At 36.2% G+C, this 7453-nt stretch overlaps 1 long non-coding RNA gene across 1 annotated transcript; it reads right to left on the reverse strand.

Annotated features, from left to right (window-relative positions):
* Positions 1-5549: 5549 nt before the first annotated feature.
* LOC140980095 (uncharacterized) lies at positions 5550-6651 on the reverse strand. The gene is made up of 3 exons (XR_012175877.1): positions 6426-6651; positions 6317-6340; positions 5550-6142 (listed from the first exon to the last, which is right to left on the reverse strand). It is a non-coding gene; the product is annotated as an uncharacterized lncRNA (long non-coding RNA).
* Between the last annotated feature and the right edge of the window lie 802 nt (positions 6652-7453).

Below are 7453 nucleotides of genomic sequence, written 5' to 3' on the forward strand. Positions count from 1 at the left end.
TGAGTAAACAAATGCATTCACGTCAATGTACCAACCTTGGAGGGTGATATGAAAATGAACCCTCAGAAGGTAAAAAGAGAGCAAAAATGGCATCCCTCTGAGATACCATATCTTGTACAGAGTGACAACACACTAGTATTTACATGTTTGTATCAACCATAAAAACTGCTGGTAGAAGGGAAGAATGCCAACCTTCCGCTCGTTTACCTTCTCCCAATATTTAATTTGGATATGATAGCAAAACCTGATGGGTAACATACTGAACATCAGCTACACTGCCACTCCTATATCCAATTTGGAAAGCACTTCTGAGACGACCACACACAACACAGGCCAACACTTTCCTGCAAAATCCAATTTAGACTGTAAGGCACTTTGATTCCACTGGTGATGGGAATAAAAAAAACAAGATTCGTGAAAGACTAAACTAATTCCGTAGACCGAAAATCACGATTACAGATGAAAGTTGACCCTTCACCCTCCTCATTATCCACTAACTGGATGGATTCAAAAATGACACAGGGACGAGCAACATCATTTCACCATTTTGCAACATTTAACAGGACAAACAGTGAAATACTGTTTTTATATTTCAAATTCATGCATAGAGTGCATATGAGAGAACAGATTGAGTCCCCAACCTTTATTCCTGATTAACAAAATCAACAGACTATTGAATGAATTATTTCCCAACATTGGCTCTCAATTGCGAAATCTCTGATTAAAGTCGCAAGTAAAAAAGATATCCAACCCATGGCTACTAATTAGCATGCCAATAAGACGATCAGTGTGTTCCTTATGTTTGTTAGCATACACATTAATTGCTGTCCCCAAGACCTGCAGAACAGATTAAATACAAAAACCATGACATATTAAGGTATAGAGCGGCCCATACTTGACATAGCATGATAAATACCTAGAAGATTAAATTCACATATTACTTGGAAAGCCGAGTCAATTTTTTCCTCACCAAGAGTGTCTGCTATTTCACATCTTCTCCTGCATGTACATACATCATACATATTGGCTCATTGCATCGACAAAAAATGAAGGCGAAGGGAAAGACAATTGGATCAAGACTTCAGTAGGAGAAAAAGACTTTTGATCTCAATTCAAGAGACCAACAATGCTAATATTCAATCTATCGAATAAAAGTACAAGTGCGAAAACGAGTGCGGTAGATTTTCTTTAACTTTCCCATTTTAACTGTATAACATCGTCAATAAATTCGACAGATGCAGAATAATATTTGGGTCTCAGCCATTCGCAACCTTATCTGGGCTCCTGAAATAAAATTGAAATTTATTCTTCAATGTAGAACTATCAATCATTTGTCAGAACAAGGGAAAGAAATAGGTGCATAGAACCATTTGGAAGCTTTCTTTTAAGAAAAAGGAAATGGGTTTAAAATCTGTATTGACGTGTATAACCCATCATATGATTTGACTTCGACAAAATGATTTCATCTTGACTTTGAGCTATGTCAAGGGACTTATACTGAAATAATTAAAACATAAGGTTGTTAAACTTTCATCCCAAATTCGATAAGGCATGTTTAAATATCAACGAGTGGTACTTCGGTGACAGATGGAGAATTATTGAGCAGCAAAAATATAAAATCACGAAACCTGAACGTTTCAGGCACATTTGGAATCCCGAAAAGAGAGTGTTTCCATTGTTGACCTTCTACATCACTGAAGCATCTCACGACATCCATCTATGTCGCCACGAGTTAAAAAGGTTATCTTAGTTGACATGGAAAAATGCAAGTTAAACTTGCATTATGAAATGCACAGCCTCAAACAAAGATTCAGATGAAAGGGAAGATGACAATCAAATAATTTAAGGACAATTGTATGTTAAATGTCTTCGCAAAACTAAAACATGTTACCAACAGTCACCAGATACTTGAAACCAATCCATAATATTCAAAGCTGATATCAAATCTAGATATTTTTTCGTTCCGAGAAAATTGATAACTGAAAATGCTAACATTTTGGTCGAGGGGTCAAAAGAAATGCACATGCAAAAAGAAATTTTAAGACAACTAAGCTTTAAAATGATATAACCAAAACATTTTCCCATGAATGTTGACATCACAAAGTCTACAGAGCGATGTAGACAAGAATCTAATAAATGACAATTATTTCCAAACAGGGTACAGATGAAAGTTATGGATATTCACAATCAAGATGACGTAGTGGCATGGTTAAAGAACAAGCATCCAATAAGTTCATCAGAATGATCTGTGCCTTGCTCATTTCTTTTCTCTAGCAAGTGATATGATTCCTTCCACTTAGTGACTTCATATCATTCCATATTATTACCCGAATCGCAATTCGCAAGAGAATTTGACCAATCCTTCTTCAGCAAGCTTCTCTGAAGCAGTTTTTCCCTGAATACCTTTGGTTACAAGTTTTGTAGAATCACCCACTCTGTATTGCTGAAAACACTTCATCAAAATGCTTCTACACCAAAAAAAGATTGAAATATGAAAATGAAGAAACATGAGAACGAGAAAAAAAGTTGTCAGCTTAAAATTTTTGTACTAGGAGCATGTCATGAGTTATGTTATGATTCTACATCAAATTTTCTAAGGAGTCAAATGTCTAATTTTATATGTACTTTCCAGATGCGTCTCAATCTTGAAATAACCTTCATTACGATGTACCGAGGCATAAAAAAACATTGAATATTCGTTGAATTTAAACATAGACAAGATGAAATTCAGTCTACATAAGAAAACCAAGAACAATTTCGTTTTGGGATTTTGAACTTCACAAATACAACCATAGCCAAGTGAAGAGTTTGAAGTAACCATACTTTTTCTACACTCACTACTGTTTTCCAGGGAGTCTTTTTCCTGTTTATTTATTGCTACCCTATCACAATTTTTGATACCTTTCCAGATTACTTTAGGTATGAGAGGCTAGAAATATGATGCACTTAAAACAGTTAAAAGATAAGATCATGAGAGTCAGCACTTCAGTTATAGAAGACCAAAAACTTCTGCTCCCGATCATTAACACATCAAGAGCCAAAAAGAACTAAATAAATTTGGAGACATTAATTTGAACCATATTCATAAAAAATATTGTGCTCAATTCCCACGATTTCCATGGAAAAAATAATTCATTTTTTATTCTCCTACTTTTAACAATCATGCCAAGTTTGTGCTCAATGCATCTGCTGTCAGCCCTTAGAAATGAATATTGAATATAACATGCAAATATAGAACTTTCAAAACACAAATATACCATCTTCAAAAAAAAGCTACCATAGTACAATGTGCTGGCTGATTCCTCCATGGACCCCAGTCTTAGCAGTAACAGTAGTTTTTTTTGCAAAAGTTATTAATCAATTGGAGAAAATAATACCAAGTAAATAACAAGGAAGACCTGGCTATAAATATGGTAGCATGTTCCAGGTGCTTTAAAGCTTCCTCTTGAGAAGCAGAGTTCATAAACAACTGAATACAGAAAATCCCAGCAGCAAAATGGTCCTTTTTTATCACCTAAATACTGCTGACAATTAGTAACCTAAATACAAACCTATACAAAATCTTATATGACTGTCACTTAAGAATCATATCAAAGAGAGAGAAACCTAAGCATGCTACCATACTCATTAAATAGGTATCTAGAAAGAGAGAGGATATCTGTAATCTGAATTTCTGGAAGGAGACATTTAACGAATAATGTCTCACGAGGGTTTACAGAAGTAGCAATTTTAGAATTAATTTTGACGGACATACAGTATGCTAAAAAAGCCCATCCCAGGCAGTCAAAAGAATAAGGAACCTCTTACAGCTATAAAATTCAAACAATCGAAAGTAATATGGTGCTCCTAGTGTCGTTACACAGTTCAACACTTCTTTAACAAAGAATAATCTCTATCTATTGCTTAGATACTTCTAGGCCCTATTTCTGTTTTATTCCACTGAGTGATGTGGTTATAACTCTGAAGATTCCAACATAAATGTAAATCACATTGTGATCTTCAAACTGGAAAACTAAGTCAACAAATGCTTCATTGAACAAAAAAACTAATTTACAGGTACAAAAGAATAAGCTCGACTGTGAAATGCATGTCCCAGATGGGCATCTATCAATCATTATGTTAATTCCTTACAGTCAATGGCTCCTTTCAAGTTAGAAGTCATACGTATGTCAGAAACTGGGCTAGGCCTTCCGCAGACAGTGTTGATGTAAATTTTTAATAAAATTTATCTCAAATAAATGGAAGTGTGCTGATTCACGGACTGATCTTGTGGCATGGAAATCCTCGATGATATCACATCCTCTAGGGCAGGAATGGTACCATAATCAATGCACAGATCAAATAAATCATCGATCATTCCATACTCAGTTATTAAAGGATCTGGTCGTTGAGAGGAAGAAGATGAAGTTCGCAACCAGGGAATGGCCGAGGTGGAGTAGGAACAGAATTGAAAGGGAAAAACAACAGGCAAGCCTCCTTATATCGGCCATACCGAAATATAAAACTGAGCAAATGCTGACAAGCATACTGCAATTGCAAAATATACGGCATCAAGGACCTATATATACTGATAGGTCGTACAATCTATGAAGTTGATTGAAAAAATCAAATATATAAACACAGAGCAAACCCAAAAAGACAGAAAGTGAATCAAAAGTCACAATAATGACATGGAAGTGGAAAAGAAACATAGTAGGAAAGCTGGAGACACACAGATTGAACACATATTGACATGCAAAACAGATGAAAACAAGAATCGAGACTATTAATAATTAAGTAAACAATAACTAGCACATCATACTCACTGCTTGAATTACTCGAGTTGTAGCCATAAAAAAAATTAAATAATCCATTTCCAAATGAGTTGGAGATGTTATCGATAAATTTGAGATGGATATTAGAGCCAGATATGTTCTAACATAGAAAGCATGAAAGACACAGACCAAATGAAGAAACAATGCCAAACAAAAAAGAAGAGGAGAAACCAAATCACTCTAGAATGACTTTAACACCAAGATATTAGGTCATAATAAATCTGAACACTTACTTCTTTTAAATAGTTAATATAAAGACAGTGTTGTCTAAAGGATTCTAAGCACAAGGTCGGTGTCATTCAAGAAGATTCCCTGACTACACCAGTTTTTCTAGGAAAGAACATAGGACACGGAAACACAAAAATGTTAACCCTGGACGTTTTTAAGTGATAAATCCTGGAGATATATTGGAAATGATAAGCTTTCCAATTGTAGTATCTCCAGTACTTACTAACTAAACCAGAGGTCTTGTAAGAAAAATAAAATACGTTAATCATTCTATTCTTTTCAATTAAGTTTGTCATATATATTTTAAAAAAAAATTGTCATGTATCTGGAGACCTAACTGATTCATCGGGTTAGTTTACTGCACATGGGTCGTCATTCGAGAGAAATCTATAAGCAGTTTTTGATGAGAATCTCCCCGGTAAATGTATGACTATGTATANTACCAGACGCGTCAAATCCTCTTGGATAACCAGCTATGGCATCAAAAACAACCTCAACATAAAAAAAAAACGAGGGGTCGGGCCCCAGTACGACGAACCAGTAATATTACGACAAATATAACTGACATGAAATAAAATCAAGTAAAATGCGATGCAATGCGTGAAAGGTAACAACCGATAACGGATACCAAACGGAGTCCAAATGAATCGCATCAACAACAGTAACAGTGGCCACCCGTGCCAGGAACGTAGCAACGCAACATCAAGTCGTCACTCATCCATGCACGTAGCATCGAGGGTACGGGAGCTACCTGCTCAGCCCTCATGCAAGTCATCAGGAGTGCTAATTCTACCCACTCGCTCCATCGATGATGCAACAACTCGATAGATCAATATCAATATCAATAGTAATCAAAGGAGTCAAGGCTCGAAATGCTATGCACGAATAGTATCAACACAAATAAATACATGAATGCAATCACATATTCACAGAAGCACATAAGGCACGTCAAAACTCATTACAAAGTACTTAACGTCATTTCACATCATATAGACATCGTAATGAAAACATTTTGTACGTACCTCAACTGGACTTTAATTTACCACAAAATATCTTAAATCCTCAAGAAAGTCCTGGAAATGTCAACTCAGATAATTCACCTGAATATTAATTTAAATGATCTTATTATCATCTAAAATTCTACAACCATTTAAATTCAAATAAAAATCCAAATTCAACTATTTAGGCATTTTAAATTCCTAAAATTCCAATATTCGACTAACATGCGTAAAATCAATAATTTTTATTTTAATTGTCGCAGAATATTCTTTTACCTCCAACTCGCACAATTCCGGAGCCTACAACAATAACCCAATAATTAATCAATAATGATACAATATTTGAGTCGAAATTGAATTAAATTTACATGACAAAAATTCGTACCGATACAGCTTGTACTTCCAAGAGCAGTGACTAAAATCGAGCCTAAACCGGAGCTGACCGGCAACAGGCGGCAAACTCGCCGGAGAAGATAACCGGAATTATGCAGAAAAACAGGGGGTTCTCGAAAATTTGCCAAAGTGGTATCAAAAGACAGCTTACGATATAAGGAACAAAACCCCTCAATCAATTTTTAGTTTTGAGCGGCGGAAGACGGCGATTTCAGCTGTGAAAGCAATTCAAGAAGAAGTCTCAATTCAGCTTCTCCAGTTCAGGCAGTGCACGAGGGGGATGTTCTGTTGGATCGTCTAGCACTGTGCATTGTGACCGATGTGGTGGTCGACATTTTAGTTACCAATGTGTAGGAGTTCAGGGGACTTGTCATATTTGTGGTCAGGTTGGACATTACGCCAGGGTATGTCCTAATGCAGGGAGACAGCAGTTCCAGCCACAACAGTTTCGTCAAGTTCCCCGTGGACCAGTCTTTAGACCATATGCTCCTACCCAATCATTTCAGCAGTTTAGTTACCCACCTCCCAGAGGTCCTATTCAGCAGCCATTTCCAGGGCCTTTCAGCATGACCTATTCGTAAATAGGACATCCCAAAAAAACAAAACATCACAAATAATATTTATATACTCGAAATAAAGTCATAACAACAATTCACAACCTATAGCCGCACTGGCCAGGACTAAACACATGCAGAGACGGCAAGGCTCGATCACACAACTATAAATTCAAAACATTGAAAAATAACAGTACAGGTACACGGGGCATCTCCCCGGTAAATGTATGACTCCATAATATATATATATATATATATATATATGGGAACTCTCAACCATGACTCGACGACTGGGCACCACTACCTGACGGTCTACCAGACGCGTCAAATCCTCCTGGATAACCTGCTATGGCATCAAAAACAACCACAGCATAAAAAGAAACGAGGGGTCGGGCCCCAGTACAACGAACCAGTAATATTACGACAAATATAACTGACATAAAATAAAATCAAGTAAAATGCGATG

The sequence above is a fragment of the Primulina huaijiensis genome, chromosome 7 (genome assembly GCF_012295235.1).
Source record: "Primulina huaijiensis isolate GDHJ02 chromosome 7, ASM1229523v2, whole genome shotgun sequence".
In the NCBI taxonomy this organism is placed as follows: domain Eukaryota; kingdom Viridiplantae; phylum Streptophyta; class Magnoliopsida; order Lamiales; family Gesneriaceae; genus Primulina; species Primulina huaijiensis.